Source organism: Triticum aestivum, chromosome 3A, assembly GCF_018294505.1.
Source record: "Triticum aestivum cultivar Chinese Spring chromosome 3A, IWGSC CS RefSeq v2.1, whole genome shotgun sequence".
Taxonomy (NCBI): Eukaryota; Viridiplantae; Streptophyta; class Magnoliopsida; order Poales; family Poaceae; genus Triticum; species Triticum aestivum.
The window spans coordinates 229,697,578-229,716,605 of record NC_057800.1 but is presented as its reverse complement, the minus strand read 5'-3'; positions in this window follow the sequence as shown (position 1 = coordinate 229,716,605).

Here is a 19,028-nt window from a genome sequence, read left to right as displayed (position 1 = left end):
TTATGAGAAGGTTTAAATTTTCATCATCACACAATTCTCAAACTGTCCTGTTTGATCTTTATGATAAATCTTATATCATGGACTTAGAAGATTTTAACACTGCTTGTAAACTCCCACAGTGGGGTGATGTTAGTGAACCTCGCAAATCTGAATTTAGAGATTTTCTTGCTAGTATAACTGTGGGGGAATCTAGAGATGTGATGCAAGCTACCATAGGGAGCATTCATTTTCCTACTATACATTATTTTGCTCTCTTCATAGGAAGGTGCATAAACGGTAAAGATGAAGCATGTCACATGTGTATACCTGATCTTAGCGTTCTCAAGAGCCCTATTTTAGGAGATAAACAATACAACTTAGGGGCTATTGTTGCACGTAGGTTGCATAATAATCGTATTCATGGAGATTTCTTTGGTGGAATTTATGCAACTCGTATAGCTAACTTTCTTGAGATACCCATACATGGAGATGATATTGAGTTGCCTCCTTCTTATCTAGATTATGATGCTATGGTTCGTCATCAGTTTGTTGAGAGGAACGATCAGTTCCTCCAGTACTGACTAATCTTTGACAGACGACACACCTATCACATCGCTCTCCCTACTCCTATTTTCTTTGACTTTCAGGAAAAAGGGAGATATGTTATAACCAGAGAGGAGGCGACCGAGTATGAGAGGAGGGCGGAGACAGCTTGCCTCCAAGCTGCAGCTCATCAGGCAATTGCCGCTGCATCTCAGTACGACCCCAGCTACAACTTTGGATGTCCGCCAGGCCAGCCGTGGCCATAGACCAACTTAGGCAAAAGCCTAAGCTTGGGGGAGTGTGTATTTCTCGCCGACATTACATTCATGTTCACACACTCATGCTAGTTGTCAGTGCTCATACTTTTTCACTGTATCATCCATGTTAGTTTACTTCCTTTTTTATGCTTTCCTCTTGTGTGTTTGATAAACCTTAAGAAAAACAAAAAAATTAGTTGTAGCTTTTAGCTAGTTTACTTTTCATGATGTAGTAGTAGTAATTAAAAAGAAAACCCAAAAAGATTTCTCGTTCCTCTTTTGCTTGTTGGGAGCTTTCCCGTGTAAATAGTTTTGTTTCTTTTCTCTCCTTTGGGGTCAAGAAGAGAAGACCTTGATTAAAATGTTGAGTGGCTCTCATATGCATTATTGTTGATCTAACAAAGAGCCCGTATTACCTTGTCTTCTCTCTTGAATTGAAGTTTGCAGATTCCAGCTTAGTCCAATGCACATGCATATTTATTATTATCCACACTATTCGGTCGTGCAAGTGAAAGGTAATAATGATGATTATATGATGAACTTATTGAGATGAGAAAATCTGGTATGAACTCGACCTCTCTTGTTTTTGTAAATATGATTACTTCATCGTTCCTGATTCATCCTATTATGAATAAACATGTTTACAATGACAATTAGACATTATAGTTGATTATGCAATGCTTAATTAGCTAGGAGCTTATAATGGTTTACCTTGCATGCCAAGATGCTATTAAAATGGTTGTGATGTGGTATGATAGGGTGGTATCCTCTTTTGAATGATTCGAGTGGCTTGACTTGGCACATGTTCACGCATGTAGTTGAAACAAAATCAACATAGCCTCTACGATATTTATGTTCATGGTGCATTATATCCTACTCATGCTTGCATTCGGTGTTGATTAATTTTAATGCATGTTAATGACTGTTGTCGCTCTCTAGGTGGTCACCTCCCAGTCTTTTTCTAGCCTTCACTTGTACTAAGCGGGAATACTTCTTGTGCATCCAATTCCATAAACCCCAAAGTTGTTCAATATGAGTCCACCATACCTACCTATATACAGTATCTACCTGCCGTTCCAAGTAAATGTGTATGTGCCAAACTCTAAACCTTCAAATAAACATTCTGTTTTGTATGCTCGAATAGCTCATGTATCAACTAGGGTTGTCTGTATCTTCCATGCTAGGCGGGTTATTCTCAAGAGGAGTGGACTCCGCTCCTCACTCACGGCTGGTCACCGGGATGCCCAGTCTCATGCTTTATGCAAATCAAATCAAAATAACTGCAAACAAAACTCCCCCGGGACTCTTGTTAGTTGGAGGCACTCGTTGTTTCGAGCAAGCCATGGATTGATGCTTGTTGGTGGAGGGGGAGTATAAACTTTACCATTCTGTTTAGGAAGCGCCTATAATGTGTGTAGCATGGAAGATATCAAGATCTCTCAGTTGTTATGTTGACAATGAAAGTATACCGCTCAAAATATTGTTCATATCTATTTCAAAACTGAGCTCTGGCACCTCTACAAATCCATGCTTCCCTCTGCGAAGGGCCTATCTATTTACTTTTATGTTGACTCATCATCCTCTTATTAAAAAGCAGCAGTTGGAGAGCACCGCTGTCATTTGCATCCATTAGTGTTAGTTTACATTGAGTATGACTTGACTGGATCTCTTTTACCATGAATTACAATGTCTAGTCAGTCCTTGATCTTTAAAGGTGCTCTGCATTTATGTTTTGCGGTCTCAGAAAGGGCTAGCGAGATATCATCTTGTTATATCATATTATGATTGTTTTGAGAAAGTGTTGTCATCCGAGATTTATTATTATTGCTCGCTAGTTGATTATGCCATTGATATGAGTAAACATGAGACCTAAATGTTATTCTGAATATGGTTAGTTCGTAATCTTTGCTGAAAACTTGAATGTTGGCTTTACATATTTACAACAACAAGAGCAAACAGAGTTCGTAAAAGTTTTTCTTTATCACTTTCAGTTTATCAACTGAATTGCTTGAGGCCAAGCAAAGGTTTAAGCTTGGGGGAGTTGATACGTCTCCGTCGTATCTACTTTTCCAAACACTTGTGCCCTTGTTTTGGACTCTAACTTGCATGATTTGAATGGAACTAACCTGGACTGACGTTGTTTTTAGCAGAATTGTCATGGTGTTATTTTTGTGCAGAAATAAAAGTTCTCGTAATGACTTGAAAATAAACGGAGAATTATTTTGAAATATATAAAAAATACTGGAAGAAAGATCCACGTCAGGGGGCCACCACCTGTCCACGAGGGTGGGGGCGCGCCCTACCCCCTTGGGCGCGCCCCCTGCCTCGTGGGCCCCCTGACGCTCCACCGACCTCAACCTTGACTCCATATATTCACTTTCGGGGAGAAAAAATCAGGGAGAAGGATTCAACGCGTTTTACGACACGGAGCCGCCGCCAAGCCCTAAACTCTCTCGGGAGGGCTGATCTGGAGTCCATTCGGGGCTGCAGAGAGGGGAATCCCTCACCATCGTCATCATCAACCTTCCTCCATCACCAATTTCATGATGCTCACCACCGTGCATCAGTAATTCCATCGCAGTCTTGCTGGACGGTGATGGATTGGATGAGATTTATCATGTAATCGAGTTAGTTTTGTTAGGGTTTGATCCCTAGTATCCACTATGTTCTGAGATTGATGTTGCTATGACTTTGCTATGCTTAATGCTTGTCACTAGGGCCCGAGTGCCATGATTTCAGATTTGAACCTATTAGGTTTTCATCAATATATGAGAGTTCTTGATCCTATCTTGCAAGTCTAGTCACCTATTATGTGTTATGATTCGTTAACCCCGAAGTGACAATAATCGGGATACTTACCGATGATGACCATAGTTTGAGGAGTTCATGTATTCACTATGTGTTAATGTTTTGGTCCGGTACTCTATGAAAAGGAGGCCTTAATATCCCTTAGTTTCCAATAGGACCCCGCTGCCAGGGGAGGGTAGGACAAAAGATGTCATGCAAGTTCTTTTCCATAAGCACGTATGACTATATTTGGAATACATACCTACATTACATTGATGAACTGGAGCTAGTTATGTGTCACCCTAGGTTATGACTGTTACATGATCGATCGCATTCGGCATAATTATCCATCACTGATCCATTGCCTATGAGCTTTTCATATATTGTTCTTCGCTCATTTACTTTTTTCGTTGCTACTGTTACAATCACTATAAAACCAAAAGTATCACTTTTGCTACCGTTACTTTTTGCTACCGTTATCACTACTATCATATTACTTTGCTACTAAACACTTTGCTGCTGATATTAAGTTATCCAAGTGTGGTTGAATTGACAACTCAGCTGCTAATACTTGAGAATATTCTTTGGCTCCCCTTGTGTTGAATCAATAAATTTGGGTTGAATACTCTACCCTCGAAAACTGTTGCAATCCCCTATACTTGTGGATTATCAGGGTTTGTCACACCCAGGTGTGGAGGAACACACTTTTTTGGGGCATTTTGGACCGTACGATTGGATCAAGATTTGGAAACTCAATTGGTCCCTTGATCGTGTCTTGGCGATAATTTGCTATAGGCATGTTGCACCCATCTCATTTCTCATGCTTTTTAATTCCAATTTTGAATATATTATATCTTTTGAACTGAAAGTCCAATTTATGTTGTGTTTCATATTTTTGTTCCTTGCAACAAGGGCTTTCAAAGAAGACCAATATTGAATATGGTTTGACAAGTTTTAAAAACTTCACCAAGTTTCACCTGTTAAAACTTGATAAAATGAAGGATCGATTCACCAAATTTCAAATACTAAAACTTAAACCCTAAGCCCTAAACCTTAAACATAAACTTAATATTATGAAATGAGTTGATTCATATGAAACATCGTGAAACTTGGCAAAAACTTAAAATTACAAATGCTATGTTTCAATATTTCAAACTTGGGGAAAAAGTAAACCTGGTCAAAACTTATTCAAGAGTGGCCTTGTTTGAAAGCCCTCGTCACAAGGAACACAAATATGCAAACATAATTTTTTGGGACTTTTGGTTCAAAAGATATAACATATTCAAATTTGGAAGTGACAAGAAAAAGCATGGTGTGGGGTGGGTGGAGCTTGAGTCTGCCAAAAGTTGCATGCATGAAGACCCCACGTATAGTAATTAAGCACTAAACGCATGGGACAAAGCGAATTTCTGAATTACAAGGCAATCCTGTGGCGGCAAGTGTGAACCCCCTGCACCTACCCTTGCGAATTTCTTTGAGGGCATACATCATGTACTTGCATATATCCAAAATGCAGGGTCGTTCCTGACTTTTCAGAGGCCCGGGGCGAACTTAAAAAGTGGGCCCAATAGTGAAAAAAATCAATTATATTGATACAAAGCCAATGTTTTATTTCTCTTCAAAGTATCTTTTTGTTTCATTACCAAAACTTATCTGCTAGCATTTTCTTTCTTATTTTATCAAAATAAGATGAATGTTTTTAGGCAACATTTTTACAAGAAAGGAGCGTTAATACCTGAATTTGGCAGAGGAAAAATAGAAGAAATACAGCTATCCAAATCCAAGCATGCCGGATCTTGATAGGCAGCTGGGGTCCTTGTATCCTCAAATGAGCAACCTGTACAGAAAATAGAAGATCAGTCAAGGAGTCACTAGGAAACCAAAAAAACAGTACAAAGATCAAGCAGAAAAAGACTCAGAAATTACAAGAAATTAGTAATCCTTTGACCCAAGAAACTGTCAAGTTGCAACTTGTAAAGTGACTGAGCTGATGAAGTGTTGCCTCAGCGTGCTGTCGTCTGCTGGTCAAGCGGAATACTTATAGGCTAATCCATAAGGGAGTGAGATGGAGAGATTGAAAGTGGATAAAAAACTCAGCTACAACGGCAGTAGCCATTACTAGTAATTTGCTAGGCATGCTGCGTGCTTCGGGAGTAGGAGCAGAATGGGGAACGAAGAGACAGAGGAAGAAGAAACGACGGCGGCTGGTGTTACGAGATGAATCCATCGAATCAAAATTGGGCTAGTGCCTTCCACAATAAAGAACCTAATAGCTGTTTTTTTCAGAAACATGTGACCTATTAATAATAAGCTAGTTGTTGGGCTAGAGGCTATGCACAGGGTCGGGGCCCCTCAGCAGGCTGGGCCCTAGGGCATCGCCCTTCTTGCCCCTACCCAGGGCCGGCCCTGTCAAAATGATCCGAGTATATCGAGTATACAACAAGCGAAAAAATCGAGCCCATCCCATGAATCTCCATCCACTCGCGCTTGGACCAAAGACCTCATGATTGTAGTAGAGACCTCATATTTTTGCCATATATAACATTTGGAAGGAAAGAAACCATCGTGTTTTCAGTGCCTAAAGGAAAATATGTGAAGAGGTATTGATCAGGCAGTGGCAGATACATGCGTTGGAGCTCCTGTAGATTCATGTTTTCACGAGTAGCCATCATGAATTGTTTTAGGGATCTGGTGCAATTCTTCCCGTGCACTTGTGTAAATGTATGTAACATCTTTTTTCTCATATAATAGAAATATAATGCTCTTGTGGTTTACTCAAAGATAAAAATAGCGGGCCAGTTTGTAAACAAGTTGCAACAAAACAAAGGAAGATCAAATCTAGGAACCAAACAGACATATAGTAAACTTGCAGTTGCATAGCAACATATCCGATAGCACATCCATATCTAGCAGAGGGATGCAATGAGAGACTAGTAAACGATGCGGCCGTGACTCCCACATAGCCAGGCTACTGCTACATGTAGGTCAAAATGGCCATATTAAAGGGGACGAGATGTAAGGGATTCAAAGACAATGCGAAAGAATGAAAATGAGAGGTTGAAGATGAAAATGAACAGTAAATGTAAATGGGTTTGGAGAGGGAGAAATGAGGTGACAATTCGAAAGAGTAGGGTATGGTGGTTGGGCGAAAGTTCTTAGGTGTATGAGAAATAATTCACAAAATACACAACAAGAAAAGACACCAAAAAATGTGAATACTAGAACAATGAAAAGAAGAGACGGGCATGTCCAACACAATGGATGATAGCAGATACAGTAACTAGTGTGTATGATAGGAAGGCAGTGGTCCGAAGAGAGAAGAAGATAGATGATAAGTGCAATAAGTGAGTCTTTGTCATGTCAAAGCTACTCAAAAAGAGACGGGACTGAAGAGGCCAAGAGAAATTAAATGAGACCACAGGCGGAGGACCCCGTAGGGCAAGGTGGGGTGGATGCCCCACTTTCATTTTGGTGAAAAAAATCATGCAAGCATGATGCATATGAATTGCGTTGACTGTGTTCTTTAGAATTGTACTCTCTCTGTTCCTAAATATAAGTTTTTTTAGACATTTCAAATGGACTACAACATACGAATGTATGTAGACATATTTTAGAGTGTAGATTCACTTATTTTACTCCGTATGTGGTCATTTGTTGGAATCTCTAAAAAGACTTATATTTGAGAACGGAGGGAGTATTTGCTTCGCTGGGAAAAAGGAATAACGAGAAAGAAAATGGTTCATGGCATCGTGCACATGGGCCACATTTTTTGGGTCCTCGGCCTAAGAACTCCCTTCTAAACGCTTTATCCGTCATCGAACAACGATTGGCGACACAACTAATTCATGCATTCAAGCAAACACACGCACTGACACAAGTTAGTAAAGACTGCACTAATCCTAGAGCGAGCCAACAGCACCGGTGAACGGCGGGACAACGAAGAAAATGTGATAGCCGCAAATCGCCGCACAAGATTTTTTAGAAGAAGAGGGCCCAGCCCCGATTCCATTGCAAAGCAAAGAAATCACAACGGTTCAGTACAACAAAGAACGACAGCACAGTAACTACAGAAGTAACACTACCGCACACTAAAGCAAAGAGGAAAAAAAGGCTAGTAGCCAGCTGTTACAAGGAAGATGGACACAAATTAAGGCAAAGAAAACTAGCCACCTCCCCTGTCTAACTCCAGAGCCACAGGCTCAATTACCAACTAAAAGCAAAAACTGCACCCAGCTCCTCAGCCTGGATCCGGCCACATCAACGGTAATGGAGCTTTGCTCACAGTCTCCAGCTCCCGCACCATGTTCTGAATTTGCTTCTTAACAGGGTCTACAGACAGCGGTTCCCACCGTGCAGCGTATGAGGTCATCTTGCACCACAGCACCTGTATGTTAAGCCATTTGGTGCAGTTAAAAATTAAGTCATTCCTGGTATTCCAAATGGCCCAAAGGTCGGCTGAATGCACAATATTTGTGGCACTCATATTACCCCCCTCTAAGCCAACAGTCTGACAAGGATAGCATGTTGACTGCCCTATTGTAGTCAGTGATCCTGGAGATGTTTCTCCAGAATTCAGTCATAACATCGCATCCAAAAAATAAATGGTGGCAAGATTCATCACACGAACAGAAAACACAAGATAAGTCAGGTACATTCTGTCTTCTATCTAGGTTATCTCTGGTCAAAATCTTGTTATTAACCACCAACCATAAAAAATATGAATCCTGGCAGGGATCTTGATTTTCCACACAGCAGGAGTGTTAATGGGAAGCACACCCCTAAAATTAACTACATTATACAAAGATTTTACAGAGTAAACCCCGTTGGGATTAACGTCCCAAATAAGCGAGTCCTCACCCGAAGTAAAAACAATGGATTTAGCAATCTCTACTAGCTCAAACCACAAAGAGAGAAGCTCACTAGAAAAACATCTCCTAAAAGTAATCTTAAGGTTAGAGCCATCCCAAACTTGGTCTAAGGTGCAATCGTGCTCATTGGCAATGTTATATAAGCCCCAGTATAGAGTAGCTAGAGGGGTCGACCCGATCCTCCCAAAACCTGACTTTCTTACTATTGCCAACATTCCAGGAGTAACCAAACTTAGTAGCTTGAGCAGCCCAGAGAACACCTTTCTGTTGGAAATATGCCCTAGAGGCAATAATAAAATGGTTATTATTATATTTTTATTGTTCATGATAATTGTCTATTGTTCATGCTATAATTGTGTTATCCGGAAATCGTAATACATGTGTGAATACATAGACCACAACACGTCCCTATGAGCCTCTAGTTGACTAGCTCGTTGATCAAAAGATAGTCATGGTTTCCTGACTATGGACATTGGATGTCATTGATAACGGGATCACATCATTAGGAGAATGATGTGATGGACAAGACCCAATCCTAAGCATAGCTCAAAGATCGTGTAGTCCGTTTGCTATAGCTTTTCCGAATGTCAAGTATCATTTCCTTAGACCATGAGATTGTGCAACTCCCTGATACCGTAGGAGTGCTTTGGGTGTGCCAAATGTCACAACGTAACTGGGTGACTATAAAGGTACACTACAGGTATCTCCGAAAGTGTCTGTTGGGTTGGCACGAATCGAGACTGGGATTTGTCACTCCGTATGACGGAGAGGTATCTCTGGGCCCACTCGGTAATGCATCATCATAATGAGCTCAATGTGACCAAGTGGTTGATCACGGGATCATGCATTACGGTACGAGTAAAGTGACTTGCCGGTAATGAGATTGAACAAGGTATTGGGGTACCGATGATCGAGTCTCGGGCAAGTAACGTACCAATTAACAAAGGGAATTGTATACGAATAGATTGAATCCTCGACATCGTGGTTCATCTGATGAGATCATTGAGGAGAATGTGGGAGCCAGCATGGGTATCCAGATCCCGCTGTTGGTTATTGACCAGAGAGTCTTCTCTGTCATGTCTGCGTGTCTCCCAAACTCGTAGGGTCTACACACTTAAGGTTCGGTGACGCTAGGGTTGTTCAGATATTAGTACACGGTAACCCGAAAGTTGTTCGGAGTCCCGGATGAGATCCCGTATGTCACGAGGAGTTCCGGAATGGTCCGGAGGTGAATATTTATATATAGGAAGTCAAGTTTCGGCCATCGGGAAAGTTTCAGGGGTAATCGGTATTGTACCGGGACCACCAGAAGGGTCCCGGGGGTCCACCGGGTGGGGCCACCTATCCCGGAGGGCCCCATGGGCTGAAGTGGGAGGGGAACCAGCCCCTAGTGGGCTGGTGCGCCCCCCATGGGCCTCCCCCTGCGCCTAGGGTTGGAAACCCTAGGGGTGGGGGCGCCCCACTTTGCTTGGGGGGCACTCCACCCCCTTGGCCGCCGCCCCCCTTGGAGATTCAATCTCCTAGGGCCGGCGCCCCCCCTAGGGGTCCTATATATAGTGGGGGGGGGAGGGAGGGCAGCCGCACCCTAGCCCCTGGCGCCTCCCTGTCCCTCCCGTGACACTCCTCCCTCTCCCTGAGCTTGGTGACGCCCTGCCGAGATCACCGTTGCTTCCACCACCACGCCGTCGTGCTACTGGATCTTCATCAACTTCTCCTTCCCCCTTGCTGGATCAAGTTGGAGGAGACATCTTCCCAACCGTACGTGTGTTGAATGCGGAGGTGCCGTCCGTTCGGCGCTAGGTCATCGGTGATTTGGATCACGACGAGTACGACTCCATCAACCCCGTTCTCTTGAACGCTTCCGCGCGCGATCTACAAGGGTATGTAGATGCACTCCCCTCTCCCTCGTTGTTAGATGACTCCATAGATTGATCTTGGTGATGCGTAGATTTTTTTTTAAAATTCTGCTATGTTCCCCAACAATGGCATCATGAGCTAGGTCTATGCGTAGTTTCTATGCACGAGTAGAACACAAAGCAGTTGTGGGCGTGGATATTGTCAATTTGCTTGCCGTTACTAGTCTTATCTTGATTCGGCGGCATCGTGGGATGAAGCGGCCCGGACCGACCTTACATGTACGCTTACGTGAGACTGGTTCCACCGATTGACATGTACTAGTTGCATAATGTGGCTAGCGAGTGTCTGTCTCGGCTAGCGGGTGTCTGTCTCTCCCACTTTAATCGGATCGGATTCGATGAAAAGGGTCCTTATGAAGGGTAAATAGAAATTGGCATATCACGTTGTGGTTTTGGCGTAGGTAAGAAATGTTCTTGCTAGAAACCTATAGCAGCCACGTAAAAACTTGCAACAACAATTAGAGGACATCTAACTTGTTTTTGCAGCATGTGCCGTGTGATGTGATATGGCCAAAAGGATGTGATGAATGATATATGTGATGTATGAGATTGATCATGTTCTTGTAATAGGAATCACGACTTGCATGTCGATGAGTATGACAACCGGCAGGAGCCATAGGAGTTGTCTTTATTTACTTATGACCTGCGTGTCAACATAAACGTCATGTAATTACTTTACTTTATTGCTAAAGCGTTAGCCATAGTAGTAGAAGTAATGGATGACGAGACAACTTCAAGAAGACACGATGATGGAGATCATGGTGTCATGCCGGTGACAACGATGATCATGAAGCCCCGAAGATGGAGATCAAAAGGAGCAAATGATATTGGCCATATCATGTCACTATTTGATTGCATGTGATGTTTATCATGTTTTACATCTTATTTGCTTAGAACGACAGTAGCTTAAATAAGATGATCCCTCATAATAATTTCAAGAAAGTGTTCCCCCTAACTATGCACCATTGCGAAGGTTCGTTGTTTCGAAGCACCACGTGATGATTGGGTGTGATAGATTCTAACGTTCGAATACAACAGGTGTAAGCCACATTTACACACGCAATACACTTAGGTTGACTTGACGAGCCTAGCATGTATAGACATGGCCTCGGAACACGGAAGACCGAAAGGTCGAGCATGAGCCGTATAGAAGATACGATCAACATGAAGATGTTCACCGATGTTGACTAGTCCATCTCACGTGATGATCGGACACGGCCTAGTTAACTCGGATCATGTTTCACTTAGATGACTAGAGGGATGTCTATCTGAGTGGGAGTTCATTGAATAATTTGATTAGATGAACTTAATTATCATGAACTTAGTCTAAAATCTTTACACTATGTCTTGTAGATCAAATGGCCCACGCTAATGTTGCCCTCAACTTCAACGCGTTCCTAGAGAAAACCAAGCTGAAAGATGATGGCAGCAACTATACGGACTGGGTCCGGAACCTGAGGATCATCCTCATAGCTACCAAGAAAGATTATGTCCTAGAAGCACCGCTAGGTGATGCACCCATCCCAGAGAACCAAGACGTTATGAACGCTTGGCAGTCACGTGCTGATGATTACTCCCTCGTTCAGTGCGGCATGCTTTACAGCTTAGAACCGGGGCTCCAAAAGTGTTTTGAGAGACACAGAGCATATGAGATGTTCGAAGAGCTGAAAATGGTTTTCCAAGCTCATGCCCGGGTCGAGAGATATGAAGTCTCTGACAAGTTCTTCAGTTGTAAGATGGAGGAAAATAGTTCTGTCAGTGAGCACATACTCAAAATGTCTGGGTTGCATAACCGCTTGACTCAGCTGGGAGTTAATCTCCCAGATGACGCGGTCATTGACAGAATCCTTCAGTCGCTTCCACCGAGCTACAAGAGCTTTGTGATGAACTTCAATATGCGGGGGATGGAAAAGACCATTCCTGAGGTATATTCAATGCTGAAATCAGCGGAGGTGGAAATCAAAAAGGAACATCAAGTGTTGATGGTGAATAAAACCACTAAGTTCAAGAAAGGCAAGGGTAAAAAGAACTTCAAGAAGGACGGCAAGGGAGTTGCCGCGCCCGGTAAGCAAGCTGCCAAGAAGAAGTCAAAGAATGGACCCAAGCCTGAGACTGAGTGTTTTTATTGCAAGGGAAGTGGTCACTGGAAGCGGAACTGCCCCAAATACTTAGCGGACAAGAAGGCCGGCAACACTAAAGGTATATGTGATATACATGTAATTGATGTGTACCTTACCAGTACTCGTAGTAGCTCCTGTGTATTTCATACCGGTGCGGTTGCTCACATTTGTAACTCAAAGCAGGAGCTGCGGAATAAGCGGAGACTGGCGAAGGACGAGGTGACGATGCGCGTTGGGAATGGTTCCAAGGTCGATGTGATTGCCGTCGGCACGCTGCCTCTACATTTACCTAAGGGATTAGTTTTAAACCTCAATAATTGTTATTTGGTGCTAGCTTTGAGCATGAACATTGTATCAGGATCACGTTTAATTCGAGATGTCTACTCATTTAAATCCGAGAATAATGGTTGTTCTATTTATATGAGAGATATGTTTTATGGTCATGCTCCGCTGGTGAATGGTTTATTCTTAATGAATCTCGAGCGTAATGTTACACACATTCATAGTGTGAATACCAAAAGATGTAAGGTTGATAATGATAGTCCCACATACTTGTGGCACTGCCGCCTTGCAGTGCCGGTCCTGACTTTTCAGAGGCCCGGGGCAAACTTAAAAAGTGGGCCCAATAGTGAAAAAATCAATTATATTGATACAAAGTGCAATGTTTTATTTCTCTTCAAAGTATCTTTTTGTTTCATTACCAAAACTTATCTGCTAGCATTTTCTTTCTTCTTTTATCAAAACGAGATGAATGTTTTAGGCAACATTTTTACAAGAAAGGAGCGTTAATACCTGAATTTGGCAGAGGAAAAATAGAAGAAATACAACTATCCAAATCCAAGCATGCCGGATCTTGATAGGCAGCTAGGGTCCTCGTATCCTCAAATGAGCAACCTGTACAGAAAATAGAAGATCGGTCAAGGAATCACTAGGAAACCAAAAAAACAGTACAAAGATCAAGCAGAAAAAGACTCAGAAATTACAAGAAATTAGTAATCCTTTGACCCAAGAAACCGTCAAGTTGCGACTTGTAAAGTGACTGAGTTGATGAAGTGTTGCCTCAGCGTGCTGCCGTCCGCTGGTCAAGCGGAATACTTATAGGCTAATTCATAAGGGAGTGAGATGGAGAGATTGAAAGTGGATAAAAAAACTCAGCTACAACGGCAGTAGCCATTACTAGTAATTTGCTAGGCATGCTGCGTGCTTTGGGAGTAGGAGCAGAATGGGGAACGAAGAGACAGAGGAAGAAGAAACGACGGCGGCTGGTGTTACGAGATGAATCCATCGAATCAAAATTGGGCTAGTGCCTTCCACAATAAAGAACCTAATAGCTGTTTTTTCAGAAACAGGTGACCTATTAATAATAAGCTAGTTGTTGGGCTAGAGGCTATGCACAGGGTCGGGGGCCCTCAGCAGGCTGGGCCCTAGGGCATCGCCCTTCTTGCCCCTACCCAGGGCCGACCCTGCCGCCTTGGTCACATAGGTGTCAAACGCATGAAGAAGCTCCATGCAGATGGACTTTTGGAGTCTCTTGATTACGAATCATTTGACACGTGCGAACCATGCCTCATGGGTAAAATGACCAAGACTCCGTTCTCAGGAACAATGGAGCGAGCAACCAACTTATTGGAAATCATACATACTGATGTGTGCGGTCCAATGAGCGTTGAGGCTCGCGGTGGCTATCGTTATGTTCTCACCCTCACTGATGACTTGAGTAGATATGGGTATGTCTACTTAATGAAACACAAGTTTGAGACCTTTGAAAAGTTCAAGGAATTTTAGAGTGAGGTTGAAAATCAACGTGACAGAAAAATCAAGTTCTTGCGATCATATCGTGGGGGAGAATACTTGAGTCACGAATTTGGCACACACTTAAGGAAATGTGGAATAGTTTCACAACTCACGCCGCCTGGAACACCTCAGCGTAATGGTGTGTCCGAACGTCGTAAACGCACTCTATTGGATATGGTGCGATCTATGATGTCTCTTACCGATTTACCGCTGTCATTTTGGGGCTATGCTTTAGAGACTGCCGCATTCACTTTAAATAGGGCTCCGTCAAAATCCGTTGAGATGACACCGTATGAATTATGGTTTGGGAAGAAACCTAAGCTATCGTTTCTAAAAGTTTGGGGATGCGATGCTTATGTCAAGAAACTTCAACCTGAAAAGCTCGAACCCAAATCGAAAAAATGCGTCTTCATAGGATACCCTAAAGAAACTATTGGGTATATCTTCTACCTAAGATCGGAAGGCAAGATCTTTGTTGCCAAGAATGGATCCTTTCTAGAGAAAGAGTTTCTCTTGAAAAAAATAAGTGGGAGGAAAGTAGAACTCGATGAAGTATTACCTCTTGAACCGGTAAGTGGCGCAGCTCAAGAAAATGTTCCTGAGGTGCCTGCACCGACTAGAGAGGAAGTTAATGATGATGATCATGAAACTTCAGATCAAGTTGCTACTGAACTTTGTAGGTCCACAAGGACATGTTCCGCACCAGAGTGGTACGGCAACCCTGTCTTGGAAATCATGTTGTTAGACAACGGTGAACCTTCGAACTATGAAGAAGCGATGGCGGGCCCGGATTCCGACAAATGGCTGGAAGCCATGAAATCCGAGATAGGATCCATGTATGGAAACGAAGTATGGACTTTGACTGACTTGCCCGATGATCGGCGAGCCATAGAAAATAAATGGATCTTTAAGAAGAAGACAGACGTGGATGGTAATGTAACCATCTATAAAGCTCGGCTTGTCGCTAAGGGTTATCGACAAGTTCAAGGGGTTGACTACGATGAGACTTTCTCACCCGTAGCGAAGCTGAAGCCCGTCTGAATCATGTTAGCAATTGCCGCATTCTATGATTATGAGATATGGCAAATGGACGTCAAAACGGCATTCCTTAAGGAAGAATTGTATATGATGCAGCCGGAAGGTTTTGTCGATCCTAAGAATGCTGACAAGGTGTGCAAGCTCCAACGCTCGATTTATGGGCTGGTGCAAGCATCTCGGAGTTGGAACATTCGTTTTAATGAGATGATCAAAGCGTTTGGGTTTACGCAGACTTATGGAGAAGCCTGCATTTACAAGAAAGTGAGTGGGAGCTCTGTAGCATTTCTCATATTGTATGTGGATGACATACTGTTGATGGGAAATGATATATATTTCTTGGAAAGCATAAAGGCCTACTTGAACAAGTGTTTTTCAATGAAGGATCTTGGAGAAGCTGCTTACATATTAGGCATCAAGATCTATAGAGATAGATCGAGACGCCTCATTGGTCTTTCACAGAGTATGTACCTTGACAAGATATTGAAGAAGTTCAATATGGATCAGTCAAAGAAGGGGTTCTTGCCTGTATTGCAAGGTATGAGATTGAGCACGGCTCAATGCCCGACCACGGCAGAAGATAGAGAAAAGATGAGTGTCGTCCCCTATGCCTCGGCCATAGGGTCTATCATGTATGCTATGTTGTGTACCAGACCTGATGTAAACCTTGCCGTAAGTTTGGTAGGAAGGTACCAAAGTAATCCCGGCATGGAACACTGGACAGCGGTCAAGAATATCCTGAAGTACCTGAAGAGGACTAAGGATATGTTTCTCGTTTATGGAGGTGACGAAGAGCTCGTCGTAAAGGGTTACGTCGATGCTAGCTTCGACATAGATCTGGATGACTCTAAGTCACAAATCGGATACGTGTATATTTTGAATGGTGGGGCAGTAAGCTGGTGCAGTTGCAAGCAAAGCGTTGTGGCGGGATCTACATGTGAAGCGGAGTACATGGCAGCCTCGGAGGCAGCACAAGAGGCAATCTGGGTGAAGGAGTTCATTACCGACCTAGGAGTCATACCCAATGCGTCGGGCCCGATGACTCTCTTCTGTGACAACACTGGAGCTATTGCCCTTGCCAAGGAGCCCAGGTTTCATAGGAAGACCAGGCATATCAAGCGTCGCTTCAACTCCATTCGTGAAAGTGTTCAAAATGGAGATATAGATATTTGTAAAGTACATACGGACCTGAATGTGGCAGATCCGTTGACTAAACCTCTCCCTAGAGCAAAACATGATCAACACCAGAACTCATGGGTGTTCGATTCATCACAATGTAACTAGACTATTGACTCTAGTGCAAGTGGGAGACTGTTGGAAATATGCCCTAGAGGCAATAATAAAATGGTTATTATTATATTTCTTTGTTCATGATAATTGTCTATTGTTCATGCTATAATTGTGTTATCCGGAAATCGTAATACATGTGTGAATACATAGACCACAACACGTCCCTAGTGAGCCTCTAGTTGACTAGCTCGTTGATCAAAAGATAGTCATGGTTTCCTGACTATGGACATTGGATGTCATTGATAACGGGATCACATCATTAGGAGAATGATGTGATGGACAAGACCCAATCCTAAGCATAGCTCAAAGATCGTGTAGTTCGTTTGCTATAGCTTTTCCGAATGTCAAGTATCATTTCCTTAGACCATGAGATTGTGCAACTCCCGGATACCGTAGGAGTGCTTTGGGTGTGCCAAACGTCACAACGTAACTGGGTGACTATAAAGGTACACTACGGGTATCTCCGAAAGTGTCTGTTGGGTTGGCACGAATCGAGACTGGGATTTGTCACTCCGTATGACGGAGAGGTATCTCTGGGCCCACTCGGTAATGCATCATCATAATGAGCTCAATGTGACCAAGTGGTTGATCACGGGATCATGCATTACGGTACGAGTAAAGTGACTTGCCGGTAACGAGATTGAACGAGGTATTGGGATACCGACGATCGAGTCTCGGGCAAGTAACGTACCGATTGACAAAGGGAATTGTATACGGATTGATTGAATCCTCGACATCGTGGTTCATCCGATGAGATCATCGAGGAGCATGTGGGAGCCAACATGGGTATCCAGATCCCGCTGTTGGTTATTGACCGGAGAGTCGTCTCGGTCATGTCTGCGTGTCTCCCGAACCCGTAGGGTCTACACACTTAAGGTTCGGTGACGCTAGGGTTGTTGAGATATTAGTATACGGTAACCCGAAAGTTGTTCGGAGTCCCGGATGAGATCCCGGACGTCACGAGGAGTTCCGAAATGGTCCGGAGGTGAAGATTTATATATAGGAAGTCAAGTTTCGGCCATCGGGAAAGTTTCGGGGGTAATCGGTATTGTACCGGGACCACCGGAAGGGTCCCGGGGGTCCACCGGGTGGGGCCACCTATCCCGGAGGGCCCCATGGGCTGAAGTGGGAGGGGAACCAGCCCCTAGTGGGCTGGTGCGCCCCCCATGGGCCTCCCCCTGCGCCTAGGGTTGGAAACCCTAGGGATGGGGGCGCCCCACTTTGCTTGGGGGGCACTCCACCCCCTTGGCCGCCGCCCCCCTTGGAGATTGCAATCTCCTAGGGCCGGCGCCCCCCTAGGGGTCCTATATATAGTGGGGGGGAGGGCAGGCGCACCCTAGCCCCTGGCGCCTCCCTCTCCCTCCCGTGACACTCCTCCCTCTCCCTGAGCTTGGCGAAGCCCTGCCGAGATCACCGTTGCTTCCACCACCACGCCGTCGTGCTGCTGGATCTTCATCAACTTCTCCTTCCCCCTTGCTGGATCAAGTTGGAGGAGACGTCTTCCCAACTGTACGTGTGTTGAACGTGGAGGTGCCGTCCGTTCGACGCTAGGTCATCGGTGATTTGGATCACGACGAGTACGACTCCATCAACCCCGTTCTCTTGAACGCTTCCGCGCGCGATCTACAAGGGTATGTAGATGCACTCCCCTCTCCCTCGTTGCTAGATGACTCCATAGATTGATCTTGGTGATGCGTAGAATTTTTTTAAAATTCTGCTACGTTCCCCAACACTTTCCAGAAAGGTGAAGCACCAGCAGAAGGGCAAGTAAAGATGTTAGGGGACTGGGTGTCATACTTAGCATCTATTATGCTTTTCCAGATCTTACCCTCATCTCTATTATATCTGCTGACCCAAGAAGCAAGCAAACATAAGTTCATATCAGAGAGATCAGTAATCCCTAACCCCCCATACATCTTTTTCATAGTAAGAGACCCCCAACTAGCAAGGTGATATTTGTGATGACCTTCATAGTCATCCCAAAAACAATGTGCCAGTTGAGAGTTAATAAGCTTAATAGCCCACTTGGGGAATTTAATATACCCCATAAGATAAGAAGGGATGCTGGCTAGGCAAGCTTGCACCAGAATCAACCTCTTACCAAAGGATAGCAGCCTCCCCCTCCAGCCAGCTGCTCTTTTAATAATAGAGTCAACCAAAGGCTGGAGGTCCTCTCTTCTAATTTTAGAGTAGTGGAGGGGAGCACCCAGATATTTAATGGGAAAAGAACTTAGCTTACAACCCAAAGACTGAGCAAAACTAGTAGCCTCATCCCTATCAATATTAATAGGAACCAGATCACATTTATGAAAGTTGATCCTCATTCCAGAAAGTTGCTCAAAACAAGAAAGGAGCCAATTTAAATTCCTAGCATGCTCTAAATTCTTATCTAAAAACAGGAGGGTATCATCAGCATATTGCATACTTATGACCCCAGCT